The sequence below is a fragment of the Leopardus geoffroyi genome, chromosome C2, assembly GCF_018350155.1.
Source record: "Leopardus geoffroyi isolate Oge1 chromosome C2, O.geoffroyi_Oge1_pat1.0, whole genome shotgun sequence".
Lineage (NCBI taxonomy): Eukaryota > Metazoa > Chordata > Mammalia > Carnivora > Felidae > Leopardus > Leopardus geoffroyi.
Window position 1 is genome coordinate 8,550,112 of NC_059333.1, and position 15,042 is coordinate 8,565,153.

At 41.8% G+C, this 15,042-nt stretch overlaps 1 protein-coding gene across 2 annotated transcripts in view; it reads left to right on the forward strand.

The window, feature by feature from the left end:
• Positions 1 to 5,566, forward strand: part of LOC123610590 (phosphatidylinositol glycan anchor biosynthesis class P) — a 35,755-nt gene extending 30,189 nt beyond the window's left edge. For both annotated transcript variants that reach the window (XR_006718218.1, XR_006718217.1), the window contains exons 7-8: positions 517 to 662; positions 5,089 to 5,566. The gene's annotated coding sequence lies outside the window, so the exon portion shown is untranslated. The remainder of the gene's footprint in view (positions 1 to 516; positions 663 to 5,088) is intronic.
• The last annotated feature ends 9,476 nt before the right edge of the window (positions 5,567 to 15,042 follow it).

Here is a 15,042-nt window from a genome sequence, read left to right on the forward strand (position 1 = left end):
CTAAAATTTACTGTCGTGAGAGTTGCACATATTTGTGAATGTACTAAAAAAACCACTGAGTTGTACAATTTAAATGAATGAATTACAGTATATGTGAATTCCATCTCAATAAAGCTGCTAAAAAATTAATGGTTGGATGGTTGGATGGAAGAAAACTGGTTTTAAAACAAAAAGCTATCTGGAACACCTGGGTGGCTCAGTTGGTTAAGCATCCGACTCTTGATTTTGGCTCAGGTCGTGATCTCATAGTTTGTGGGATCGAGCCCCATATTGGGCTCTGTGCTGACAGCACGGAGCCTGCTTGGAATTCTCTGTCTCTCCCTCTCTCTGCTCCTGCCCCACTCCTGTCTCTGTCTCTCTCTCTGGATTAATAAATAAACTTAAAAAAAAAAAGCAATTTAAGTCAGCCACATCTATATCGTCTTAAACATGGAAAACTAGGAAGGGCTGGTTGACTAACTTGATCGATCTCTCTCTCTCTCTCTCTCTCTTTTTTTTTTAATTTTTTTTTTTTAGATGAGCTCCCTGCCCGATATGGGGCTTGAACTCATGACCTCGAGATCAAGAGTCATATGCTGTACTGACTAAGCCAACCAAGCACCCCTCACCTGTTCTCTTGATAAAGACTTCTCCTCTTGTATTGACAAACCAGCTTTCTAATGGTGAGTGAATTTATATTCTTTGCGTTCTTATATGTTATAAGGATGTATACTTCTTTTTAAGTTTATTTTTATTTATTTTGAGAGAGAGCGAGTAAGCAGGGAAGGGGGCCTGGAAAGAGGGAGAGAGAGAGAATCCCAAGCAGGCTCCACACTGTCAGTGCAGAGCCTGACGTGGCTCAAACTCATGAACTGTGAGATCATGACCCGAGCCAAAGTCAAGAGTCAGATGCTTAACCGACTGAGCCACCCAGGTGCCCCTAAGAATATATATTCTTATGCAGTAAATAATTATTTTAAAATGTTAAGTTAGCCCAAAATATGGGATCCCAAATAATTACTTTTCATTTCATAAACCTAAGCAAGTAGGTCATTAGCTGTCCTTGTATTAAATGTCTTTGTATTAAATATTTGCCATTTTAGGGGCGCCTGGGTGGCGCAGTCGGTTAAGCGTCCGACTTCAGCCAGGTCACGATCTCGCGGTCGGTGAGTTCGAGCCCCGCGTCAGGCTCTGGGTTGACGGCTCGGAGCCTGGAGCCTGTTTCTGATTCTGTGTCTCCCTCTCTCTCTGACCCTCCCCTGTTCATGCTCTGTCTCTCTCTGTCCCAAAAATAAATAAACATTGAAAAAAAAAATTTTTAAATATTTGCCATTTTACAAATAAGTTTTCCACAAAACATGTTCTGGGCAGAGCTTTAGAACACAGCCATGGTTTATCAAAACATGAAAAGTGTGACCGAATTCAGGGAGCCCATCTGACTCCGAGAACATAATTTCTGTTCAGCCACTGGCAAATGAGAATGTCAAAAATTGTGGCAATTTTTAAAGCAAACCAAAGCAGACAGTTAAGAGCGTATGGTAACTTCTCTTAAAGCTGAAGCCAGTCTCTTTGGGACACTAGGGTGTTGTAAAAAAGAAAGAAGATGTAGTCATCGCTTCCCGTCTAAACACTAAGACATAATGGACACTATTCCAAAAGCCGCTCCTTCTAGGGACTAAGTACCTTGGAGACCTCAGAAAGAACAGGCAGCAACAGGAGGAATCCAAATAGAAAGAAAATAAAACTGAGACCCCCGCCCCCTCCTGCCACAGCCTGGTCTATTAAGGGTTGTAAAAACCCCGAGGCCCAGGAATTCTGGTGAGCCCCTCAAATTCCCAAAGGCAGGCAGGAAGCTAGAAGTTCCCTTGTTTTGAGAGAAAGTTTTCTCCAAATCCCAGTGGAAAACCAGTCCAGAGACCAGGAAGTGAAACTGATGTGGATGCTTTGTTTGTTGGGGCAAATCCTCTGAATTTCTGAAATTAACCTGTGCCACGAAAACATCCTGCTGGAAGGCTGTGGGTTGAATTCAAATCTCAAGGTGTCAGGTCAGGGATAGGCTATGACACAGGGTAGTTGATGAGCCCAAGGCCACCCCAGAAGAACTGGTTGTAGACAAGGCCTATAGGCCCTCCTGGGAAACAGCCACGGAGCTCCAGAAGACAGCCACGGAAGTGCTGTCCAGGAACCGAGAGCCTCAGCCTGGTATCCTGTGCAAATAACTACCTTAGACTTTTTACTAACCCCAAAATAAATTTATTTCCAGATTGTAGGGGGAAATGGAACAAACATAATGCTTTCTCTGAGATCAAAGCCAAGGCAGGGATACAAGCCTTGCTCATTTAGACTCCTGCCCAGGCGCAGACAGGAATGCCAGAGAGCTCACAGCGGCCTCATTTCCTGAGGGCTGAAACTCACAGGAGATGGTGTCTTCAGAAGTTATGTTTGTGAGACATCACACTCCAGTAACTTCGTGACTGATATTCAATTGTCCTGCCTATGACAGTGTTTGTTCAGGCCAACTCTGACGAAGAATGAACGTGTGTTTATATTTAGAAAATTTCTGCATTTGAGTGTGTTTACTCTTAAATCACTTCAAGTGGCTTTCTTGATTTTAGCAAACTAAAATGATTTATACTAAAGCTAACCATACACATACCCTATGACCCAGGGACTGCTCCTAGATACGTACTCAATAGAAATGCACACACATATGCACAAAAGGCATATTCAAAAGAATTCATAGCGGAATTATCCATAATAGCCAAAACCCTGGAAGCAATCCAAACGTCCATCAACAATAGAATGGATAAATAGTGATATACTCCTACAATAGAATACCCTAGAACAATGAGTGACTCTTAGGTACACAATCTTGAGTAAAAGAAACCAGACACAAATAAGCACACACTGTATGGTAAATTTCAAAACTGGGCAAGAAAAGTCAGTGGTATTAGAAGTCAGAATAGTGGCTCTCCTTGGGGAAGGGAGTGAGTGTGTTAGCTAGGGGAACACATAAAAGGACTTCTGGGATGATGATAATCTATTTCTTAACCTGGCTTGTATTTAAAAAAAAAATTTTAGTGTTGTATTTATTTTTGAGAGAGAGAGAGAGAAAGAGAGAGTGTGTGCACGCACAAGCGGGGAAGGGGCAGAGAGAGGGACAGAGGATCCAAATCGGGCTCCATGCTGATAGCAGTTAGCCCAATATGGGCTTGAATTCATGAACTCAGATCACACCTGAGCCAAAGTCAGATGCTCAACTGACTGAGCCACTCAAGGCATCCCCTTGGCTTGTATTTTAAAGGCTGTGTTCTATTTTAAAATTCATCAAGTACCGGGAAACCCAGTTAGCTTAGTTGGTAGAGCGTGGGACCCTTGATCTAGGGATTGTGAGTTCAAGGCCCATGTTGGGTTGAGACATTACTTAAAAACAAAATCTTGGGGCGCCTGGGTGGCGCAGTCGGTTAAGCGTCCGACTTCAGCCAGGTCACGATCTCGCGGCCCGTGAGTTCGAGCCCCGCGTCAGGCTCTGGGCTGATGGCTCAGAGCCCGAGCCTGTTTCTGATTCTGTGTCTCCCTCTCTCTCTGCCCCTCCCCCGTTCATGCTCTGTCTCTCTCTCTGTCCCAAAAATAAATAAACGTTGAAAAACAAAATCTTTAATAAAAAAAATAAAATTCATCAAGCACTTATGATTTGTTCACTTTTCTGTATCTGTTGTATGCTGATAAATGTATTTTAAAAAATATCTTTTAACGATCTATATGGTAGGTGTAACTATTGGATCAGTATATTGTTTGTGGAAAACTATGTAAAAATTTTGCATTTGCAGGTGTAGTGGATGTACTTGGAGAGACCCCCAAATTATGACAGCTGGTGACCATTATTGTTTGGTATTGTTAGTAATGAGCCCCAAGTCTTACACCTAACTTAAATCTGGGTCATAACCCTACCACATTGTTCAAAAATGTAATCTTGGAGTTTAAAGTAACTTAAGATACTCACAGAAAGATCTAACTTCCTGATGGCCTGGATCTCAGCAAATGGTCTTCCTTTCGTGTCTTACTTTGGAACTGAAGTCATCATCCTGAACATACACCTGAGACCTCTTCACCTTTTTGTGATGGATGGCTCAGAGGTCACTGCAAGTGTGCAGAAGACAAGGCCTTGAGAAACCCAGAGAGTCAAAAACGAAGGGTGTCAGGGAAGAAACCAAATGATTTCTTTAGAGCTTTCTCCTTTGAGTTGATTTTTTTTTTAATATGGGTTTTTTTTTTTTTTCATGCCAAAAAAAGATTGCATTATTTGTTTAGTGGCTTAATGGGCAAAAAAAAAGATACAAATTCTGTTTTAGTAGTTGAGTCTCAGCTTTTTAAACAGCTTTATTGGGGTGTAGCTTATGTACCATATATTTACCCAATCATGGCACTGCACAATTCAATAATTTTAGGAAATTTATAGAATTGTGCAACAATCACCATAATCCAGTTTTAAACATTTCCATCACCCCAAAAATTTCTTTGCACCCATTGTCAGTCAATCCCTGTTGTAGGAGGGCACTCACTCCCAGCGCTAAGCAAGCATTCTGCATTATACACATATATATAATGTACAATGCATGTTATATAGCCATATATAATATATAATTATATATTATGCATTGTGATTAAAGACTTGCCTTTTCTCTTTTTTTTCTTTTGTTTTTTCTTGCTTACTTAGATTTATGTTCAGGGCCTATTAACAAGAAACAAGCATGCCTTTCGATCTGCTGAGGAGCTCAGCACAGTGGGACAGAAGGCAGAGGAGAAATCACATGCTTAAGACAAAGCTTTGGATTTTCTTTACCCATAATCAGAGAGTACAATCTCCTTCGTGGAGCAGTTTATACGAAATCTCATTATAGGAAGACAGAGGAATGGAGAATAGCTGGGGTGTCCTAAAGCAATCGCCTGTGTAAGTTGGCCAGCATGAATTTGGGGGAGCTACGGCAGTTGTCTAGTTAGCAGGAGTATCTTCTACGAGTCAGCAACCCCAACAACAAGTGCTCAGAAATGTGCATATGGAAATGTACATCCTCAAACAGGTGTCCTCCTCTCTGGTCTTCCTCCCAGGGTCCCAGCCACTGTGACAGCCTCCCATCTGACTTTCCTGTGCCCAGTCTTGCGTCTCTACGGAAAGAATGCTCAGAGCACAAACCTGATCCTATCACTTTCCTGTTCAAAACTCTACAAGGCTCTTCTCTACAGCCCTCTGTGGATCGGCCGGGCCCCTGAGCTTGCTGCACAAGACCCTTCGACCTGGTTCCTGAACAATGACTCTCTTTCCAAGCATGCTGCAAGCCTTCTCTTGACATTTCATGTAATGGAACCATGCAGGGTAGTCTGTGATATCTGGATTCTTTCACTTGGCACAATGTTTTCACGGTCCATTCATGTGTCAGCGTGTTTTACTATTTCATTTCGTCTCTTTTTATTACTGAATTATATCCCATTGCATGGATAGACCACATTTTATTGATCCATTCACCAGTTGATCTACATCTGGATTGGTTTCAGTTTGGGATTCTTGCAACTAAAGTTGCTATGGACATTGGTGTCCATGTCTTTGTGTGGACAAATGTTTTCGTTTCTCCTGGGTAGACACCTGCGAGTGGTAGTGTTGGGTTGTGTGGTAAATTTATGTTTAACTTTTTTTTTCTATTTGGATTTTTAATTTTTTGCAGTAATATTGATAGACCAGTTAAATAAAGCATGAGCCTCCAAGCATTGCATATGCTCATTTTATACATTTATAAATCTATCCATTTAAAAATATTTACTGAGTGTTACAATGTTCTAAGTTTTGTACTAGAGAGAAGACTCAATTTGAAAAGAAGCGAATGATGTGACACATATAATGAAACTTAAGCAAGAATTCTTTTTTTTGGGGGGGGGATATTTTTCATTTTATTCTGTTTTATCAGTTTTTTTAAAATTTACATCCAAGTTAGTTAGCATATGTTATAATGATTATAGTATAGCATATAGTGTTATAATGACTTCAGGAGTAGATTCCAGTGATTCATCTCCTACCTACAACACCCAGTGCTCATCCCAACAAATGTCTTCCTTAATGCCCCTTGCCCATTTAGCCCATCCCCCCCACCCACCTCCCCTCCAGCAACAGTTTGTTCTCTGTATTTAAGAGTCTCTTATGGGGGCGCCTGGGTGGCGCAGTCGGTTAAGCGTCCGACTTCAGCCAGGTCACGATCTCGCGGTCCGTGAGTTCGAGCCCCGCGTCGGGCTCTGGGCTGATGGCTCAGAGCCTAGAGCCTGTTTCCGATTCTGTGTCTCCCTCTCTCTCTGCCCCTCCCCCGTTCATGCTCTGTCTCTCTCTGTCCCAAAAATAAACATTGAAAAAAAAAATTAAAAAAAAAAAGAGTCTCTTATGTCTTGTCCGCCTCTTTGTTTTTACATAATTTTTGCTTCTCTTATGTTCTTATGTTTTGTATCTTAAATTCCATATATGAGTGAAATCATATGTTATCTGTCTTTCTCTGACTGACTTATTTCGCTTAGCATAATACCCTCTAGTTCCCATCCATGTTGTTGCAAATGGCAAGATTTCATTCTTTTTTTTTTTTTTTTTTAATTTTTTTTTTCAACATTTATTTATTTTTGGGACAGAGAGAGACAGAGCATGAACGGGGGAGGGGCAGAGAGAGAGGGAGACACAGAATCGGAAACAGGCTCCAGGCTCTGAGCCATCAGCCCAGAGCCCGACGCGGGGCTCGAACTCACGGACCGCGAGATCGTGACCTGGCTGAAGTCGGACGCTTAACCGACTGCGCCACCCAGGTGCCCCAAGATTTCATTCTTTTTGATGACACAGTAATACTCCATTGTATATATATCTATACCACATCTTCTTTATCCATTCATCCATTGGTAGACATTGGTCTTTTTCTGTAATTTGGCTATTGTCCATAGCACTGCTATAAACATTGGGGTGTACGTGCTCCTTCAAAACAGCACACCTGTATCCCTTGGATAAATGCCCAGTAGTGCAGTTGCTGGGTTGTAGGATAGTTCTATTTTTAATTTTTTGAGGAACCTCCATATTGTTTTCCAGAGTGGCTGCACCAGCTTGCTTTCCCACCAACAGTGCAAAAGGGATCCTCTTTCTCCGCATCCTCGCCAACATCTGTTGTTGCCGGAGTTGTCAATGTTCGCCACTCTGACAGGTGTGTTGGTATCTCATTGTGGTTTTGATTTGTATTTCTCTGATGGTGAGTGGTGTATGTTTAACTTTTTAATGAAATTGCCAAACTGTTTTCCAAACTGTTAACCATTTTACGTTCCCACCAGTGATGTATGAGGCTTCCAATTATTACTGCACATCCCCACCAATACTTGTTATTATCTGTCTCTTAAAAATTGTAATCATTCTAGGGACGCCTGGGCAGCTCAGTTGGTTGAGCGTCCGACTCTTGATTTTGGCTCAGGCCATGATCTCATGGTTCGTGGGTTCCAGACTCGCGTTGGGCTTTTCCCTGACAGCACGGAGTCTGCTTGGAATTCTCTCTCCTCTCTCTCTGCCCCTCCCCCTCTTGCACATGCACTTTCAATCTCTTTCTCTCCCTCAAAATAAATAAATAAGCATAAAGAATTTTTTTAATGTAATCATTCTAGTAGGCGCGTGACAGTATCTGTGGTTTTAATTTTCATTTATGTAATAGCTAGTTGTGCTAAGCATCTTTTTTAAATATTTCAAACTATAAAATAAAATCTGCTTGTAAAGGTTACTGTGTAATGATATAATGGAATATTACAATAATATCATATTCTAGATTTGCCCAGCAAACTCCAAGGCAGTTGAAGTTATTTTTATAAATATCCATCATTTTCGTAATCATCATAAAAAGTTAACCTATTTATGCGTTGGTGTTTCACCAGCAATTCTACAAAAATGAGTCACACAGACAGAGAAAAACGGGTAGTTTTTCCTTTTGCTTGGGTATATTATCTTCCTATCATGGGGTGGGGGGTGGGGGGAGAGATGATAGAAATAAGTTGCCCAAACAAACAAACAAACAACCCCTCTGATTTCAGTTGGTTGTTCAGGGTCTAAAATAAAATAATGGAAAACTCTCGGTAGAGTCTATATAATTAGCATGGCAGGGATGAGCTACAGAAACAGCTAGAAAAAGCATCATGAGGCCCGTGGTTGGCGTACAAAGCTGCCCCATCACAGGGAAGTGGGGACGGAGCTGGGCCTCATTGCTGGAAAGGGGACATGTTGCCGGATGCGGATTCTGTTCTCAAACTTGACTCTTGTTGTAACTGAATTTCCCCTGTATGTAAAGGCATCAATCAGATGAGTTCAAGAGCTTGGTTGAAACCTTACCAAATTCCTGGAAACTTCTTGGAACCTGCAGAGAAGAGTTCTTAGACTTTCTCCTCCAGGATGGAATGTTCCAGATCTCTTTTCACATCTCCATTTCACAACCCGCTTCATTGCTAATAAAGTAAGCTCCTAAATCCTTTTACAAAATCTCAACTCAAGAAAAATGAAGAGCCCACTGACCATGGTCACTCACTGGGCACCTCAGCACTCCTGAGCTCCAGCCCATTCATAAAGATCTAAAGAGGGTCCTCTGGGTGGCTCAGCTGGGTAACATCTTACTTCAGCTCAGGTCATGATCTCATGATTCATGGGTTCAAACCTCATTTTGAGCCCCACATTGGGCTCTGCTCCGACAGTGTTGAGCCTGCTTGGGATCCTCTCTCTGCCCCTCCTGCACTCGTACACACTCACACTTTCTCCTTCTCTCAAAAATTAATTAATTTTTGGGGCGCCTGGGTGGCACAGTCGGTTAAGCGTCCGACTTCAGCCAGGTCACGATCTCGCGGTCTGTGAGTTCGAGCCCCCCGTCAGGCTCTGGGCTGATGGCTCAGAGCCTGGAGCCTGTTTCCGATTCTGCGTCTCCCTCTCTCTCTGCCCCTCCCCCGTTCATGCTCTGTCTCTCTCTGTCCCAAAAATAAATAAACGTTGAAAAAAAAATTAAAAAAAAATTAATTAATTTTAAAAAAAAAGGTCTCAAAGAAAAGATTGGCCTTGTTGGTAATGTCGTTCTTTTCCCCTGGAACTTCCTGGTCCGTGCACCTTCACCCAACTCCTTATGTTATTTTCTGGCTGGAGGAGACCAGACATGTTCAGGACAGGCTTCTAAAAACTGTGTTCTTGTTCCTGCTTCTACATGTACACACAACGGAATCGGGCCCTTGTCCACCAGTAGACGGGTATGGAAACAGTTGAAGAAGTGTTATTTCTCATAGCCCCAAGCTGGAAACAAACCACATACACACCACGAGGAGAGGGGATGGACACGTGTGGTACAGCCATACAGTGGGGGTCTCTTCAGCAGAGAATGAGACCCCTACAACTGCCCACACAGTTTGAAAGAATCTCACAAACGAATGTCAAGGAAAGAAGCCAGACAGGAAAGAGCACATGTCCTGTGATCCTACTGATCCCAAGTTCAAAACCTGTCAAATGGAGTCTATAGTGTAAGAGGGGGTCATGACTGGAAGGGAGCATATGGACTTATCCTAGGGGGCTAGTTGTGTTTCCTTTTTAAAAAAAAAAAAATGTGTTTTTTAATGTTTATTTATTTTTCAGAGAGAGACTGGGAGACAGAGCATGAGTCGGAGAGGGGCAGAGAGAGAGGGAGACCCAGAATCCAAAGCAGGCTGCAGGCTCCGAGCTGTCAGCACAGAGCCCGACGCGGGGCTCGAACTCATGAACCAGGAGATGAAGACCTGAGCTGAGCGAAGTTGGACACTTAACTGAGCAACCCAGGCACCCCTAAAACTTTTTTGAGGTTTTTTTTTTTTCTATTTATTTTGAGAGAGACAAAGAGAGAATGAACAGGGCCAGAGAGAGAGGGGCACAGAGGATCCGAAGCAGGCTCTGTGATGACAGCAGAGAGCCCGATGCAGGGCTCAAACTCACAAACTGTGATATCACGACCTAAGCTGAGGTCAGACCCTTAACAGACTGAGTCACCCACGTGCCCCTACTTGTGTTTTCTATTTGATCTGGAGTGCTGGTTGCGTGATCATATTAACCTTGCAAATACATATCAAGCTTATGCCATATGTTTTCACAGGTGTCATTCTTCAATAAAAAGTTTACAATGAAAAATTAGCCTGGAGGGAAGAAAGGATGCTTTATTTCTTAATGTTAGTATTTATAATAAAATTGCTATGAAATTTCCCCTAAAAAAATGTATTTTTCAATATATTATTCAAATAGACCTCTGGAATATAAAGAGAAATGATAATCTTTTATATAATTTCAGAGAGAGTTTTATGCCTCCTTTAAAATCTACCTAAAATGTGGGCGCCTGGATGGCTCAGTCGGTTAAGCATCCGACTTTGGCTCAGGTCATGATCTCACAGTTCTTGAGTTCGAGCCCCGCATCGGGCTCTGTGCTGACAGCTCAGAGCCTGGAGTCTGCTTCGGTTTCTGTGTCTCCCTCTCTCTCTGCCCGTCCCCTGCTCCTGCTCTGTCTCTCTCTGTCTCAAAAATAAATAAAAACATTAAAAAAAAATTCTAAAATCTACCTAAAATAAAATCTCCACTTCCTTTGTAGAAAGCCCACCAGAATTTACTCCAAAGTCCTGAAAAGTAAAAATCTGTGAGCCTACTGGCTGGTCAGTGGTACATATTTTATTTCGTTGCAGCCTTCTTCGAGGACTAATGTTGTTTCCCCTGAGGGAAGATAATGTTATTGAAGATGGACTGTAAACCAGGTGGTGGAACATTCCACTGGGGAGCAATGGGTCAGGTGGTGCAGTAAGGCCCTGCAGCCTTATCTGTCTCTCTCCAGGCCAATAACAGGAATTTGCAGAACAAGGATTTGCTTATTTCCTTATTCAGAATGAAATTTTCTCTGAGCTAGTGTAACTGGATCATATAGGAATCAAATCTGAGTTGGTGAAGCCATTGGCACTGTGCCTTAACCAAGTCGGGGCGTCTGCACCATGGGTGCACAGGGGAAGGTGCAAAGAAATCCATGTGGAATATTGGGAGTTCTGGAGTTTTAGAAGTCTAAAAATTTTTTTTAATAATTTAATTTAATCTCTATTAATTTATTTTATTAAAAAAATTTTTTTAACGTTTATTATTTTTGAGAGACAGAGTGTAAGTGGGGGAGGGGCAGAGAGAGAGGAAGACAGAGTCCAAAGCAGGCTCCAGGCTCCGAGTTGTCCGCACAGAGCCCGATGTGGGCTTAAATCCATGAACCGTGAGCTCATGACCTGAGCTCAAGTTGGACACCCAGCCGACTGAGCCACCCAGGCGCCCCTCATCCTTGTTAATTTAATGCACAGATCGACACTGGTACCTTTGCTTGGCACCCGGTCATGGATCATACAAGGTCTCGTGAGACAGGAAGAGGGTTTGCCTAACAGCAGGTGATGGAGTCACCTGTACTTATTGGGCCCAGTATATTGCCGTGTATACATGTGTGATGACGTAGATTTATAGGTTGTGTTAACCAATTGTAACTAAATTAACACACACCAGAAAGACAAAGCGTTTTAAAAATAATTCTGCCCAATTATCACAATTCAACAAGAAAAAGACAACCCAGTTAGAAAATGCACAAAGACTGGAATCGACATTTCATCAAAGAAGATGTACAAATTGCCAGGAAGCACATGAAAAGTGCCCATCATTAGTCATTAGGGAACTGCAAATCAAAACCACAGTGAGGTATCCATTCAGACCCACTAGGCTGGCTGTAATCAGAAAAACAGACAGTCACAAGCATAACCAAGGATGCAGACAAATTGGAACCTTCATGTGCTGCTGATGGGAATGGACAATGGTGCAATTGCTTTGGAAACTTCTGGCAGTTTCTCAGGTAAAAAGAGCTATCATTTGGGGGCGCCTGGGTGGCTCAGTCAGTTAAGCGTCTGACTTCAGCTCAGGTCATGATCTCACAGTTTGTGGGTTTGAGCCCCGTGTCAGGCTCTGTACTGACAGCTCAGAGCCTGGAGCCTGCTTCAGATTCTGTGTCTCCCTCTCTCTCTGCCCCTCCCCCATTCATGCTCTGTCTCTCTCTCTCAAAAATAAATCAACATTAAAAAAAAAAAAAAAAAGCTATCTTTGACCCAAGAATTCCACTCCTGGGGATATTCCAAAGAGAGATGAAAATATTATGTCCACACAAACCCTTGTACACAAATGTTCATAGGAGTATTATTCATAAGAGCCCCAAAGTGAAAACCCAAGTGTCCATCAACTGATGAATGGGTATATAAGATGGGGTGTAGCCATACAATAAAACGTTATTTGGGCCATAAAATGCAATGAAGCTTTGATACACGCTTCATCATGGAAGAACCTTGGAAACATTATGCTAAGTGAAATGAGCCAGACATAAAAGGCCACATGTGGTGACTCCATTTACACGAAATGCCTACAAAAAGAAATCCAGGGGGACAGAAAGTAGATTAGTTGTTGACAGAGGCTGGGGTGAAGCGGGCAATGGGAGTGACCATTAGGGGCTAATGGATATGGTGGGGTTTTTTGGAATGATGAAAATATTCTGGAACTTGATAGTAGGGGGTGGTTATGCAACTCTGTGAATATGCACCAAAAACTGCTGAATTGTTACTCTCTTAAAATGTGATTTTAGGAGTGCCTGGATGGCTCAGTCAGTTAAGCATTGGACCCTTGATTTCGGCTCAGGTCATGATCTCACAGTTCATGAGTTCAAGCCCAGTGTGGGGCTTTTTCTTCACTGTCAGAGTGGAGCCTGCTTCGGATTCTTTCTCTCCCCCTCTCTCTGCCCCTTCCCTGCTCATGCTCTCAATCTCTCTCTTTCAAAATAAATAAATAAACTTTTTAAAAAATTGAATTTTATAGTATGTAAATTATAGATCAAAAAAAAATTTCTGCCCAAGAAATTGGGTTGAAAATAATACAGGTAATCGAAGCACAGGCAAACCACAAGAAAATGACAAAGCTGAAACCTGCTTTTCTTACAAGCTTATGTTCAGCCACATAACAAGTAAGAAGATCTGATAGGAAGCGAGCAAAAAATAATTGAAATTCTCAAGAAAAAAAAAATTGGGTTATTAACACATGATCATTGAACCTCAAGCTAGGCACAGATAGTACCTCAGATTTTACTGGTATGTTTAAAATCACGTGAACCTCAACCTAGCAGTCTGCCAAATTTCACCGACCTTAACGATAAATGTTTAGATTATTTTGCAATTTCTTGTTTAATACAGAAGTTCAAAAAGAATATAGCCCTGGAGAGGATACTTTTTCTTCCTACCACAGTAACAGCGGTTAAAATAGCAAACAGGAAACAACATGGCCACACACTGAAATGCGTTCTTTTGTCGGCAAATCCGCTGGAAGGCTCATAGAAAATGCACTGGAGACGTGAAGAAACAAATATTACAGCAAATTACCCAGCGTGGGAGGCTTGTCATACAGCTGGGTGAAAGTACAAATGTTTCCAGCGAGCTTCAGCCCCTGGTATTTGCAAGATTGTTTCAATAATCACATTCATTAGGAGCTATTTTTTTGTGAGCCACTAAAAGATGTCTCATAGAAATCAGCCGGAACCACAAATTACTTATTCAAAATAACACATTTAATGGAAACCTGGCTAATTGTAACCATTGTTGGAGTGGCTGACTTGGTTCGAATTTCGGAGAAAAAGTGTATAGATGGTACCACATGTGATCTCTGTTTTCTACATCATTATCAGGCAAGCTGTTGCAGAAAATGAAGGAGAAATGTAGGTTTTAGAAAACGCCACCAAGGTGACTTTTTTTTTCTTTTTTGTAAACGAATGGAAATGGAGGTCAAAACAGCCAAACATTAGCAATTTCAAATGGTTCCATATAATGTATAGTTTATAAGTGAATATATGGCAGACCAAGTTTGTTTTCTTGATGGGAAACGGGCAACTGGGCCAGATCTTTTTTTCTCAGTAAAACTGATTTATTGAGAAAACTAAACAAAGCCAAATGTGATGACCGAAGCTTCATCTCAAGCATCAGATGAAGGGACAGTAAGGGTAAGACTTCTAATGTTTTTCTGTTACAACCTGGCAAAATAGGACGCCATCTTAAATCCTTTCTGAAATAAGCCCAGGTAGAATTGTTTTAAAGTTTGAAAAAAGGTACTTTAAACAAGTAAAATAATCATATTAACAAAAAAAATTTTTGAAGAAAAAATCTGAAAAGAGGGAAAAAAATAAAAAAAAAAAAAATCAAACAATCCGATTAAAAAATGAGCAGAGGACCTAAATAGACATTTTTCCAAAGAAGACATTCAGATGGCCAACAGGCACACGAAACGATGCTCAGTGTCACTCACCATCAGGGAAATGAAATCAAACCACAAGGAGATACCACCTCACACCTATCAGAACGGCTAGTATCAAAAAGACAAGGGGTGCCTGGGTGGCTCAGTTGGTTGAGCGTCTGACTTCGGCTCAGGTCATGAGCTCACGGTCTGTGGGTTCGAGCCCCGTGTCTGGCTCTGTGCTGACAGCTCAGAACCTGGAACCTGCTTCGGATTCTGTGTCTCCCTCTCTCTCTGCCCCTCCCCTGTTCATGCTCTGTCTCTGTGTCTCAAAAAAAAAAAAAAAGACATTAAATTTTAAAAAAGACAAGAAATAGGGGCGACTGGCTGGCTCAGCCAGTAGAGCGTGTGACTCAATCTCAGGGATGTAAGCTCGAGTCCCACGATGGGTGTAGAGATTACTTAAAAATAAAATCTTAAAAAAAGACAAGAAATAACAAGTGTCAGGGAGGATGTGAAAAAAAAAAAAAAGGAACTCTTGTGTACTACAGGCGGGAATGAAAATTGGTGCAGCCACTGTGGAAAACAGTTATGGAGGATCCTCAAAAACTTAAAAATAGAATCCAGTAATTCCATAGCTCCGTATTTACCCAAAGAGAGCAAAAACACGAATTTGAAAAGACAGATGCACCTCTGTGTTTACTGCAGCATTATTTACAACAGCCAAGACATGGAAGCAGCCCAAG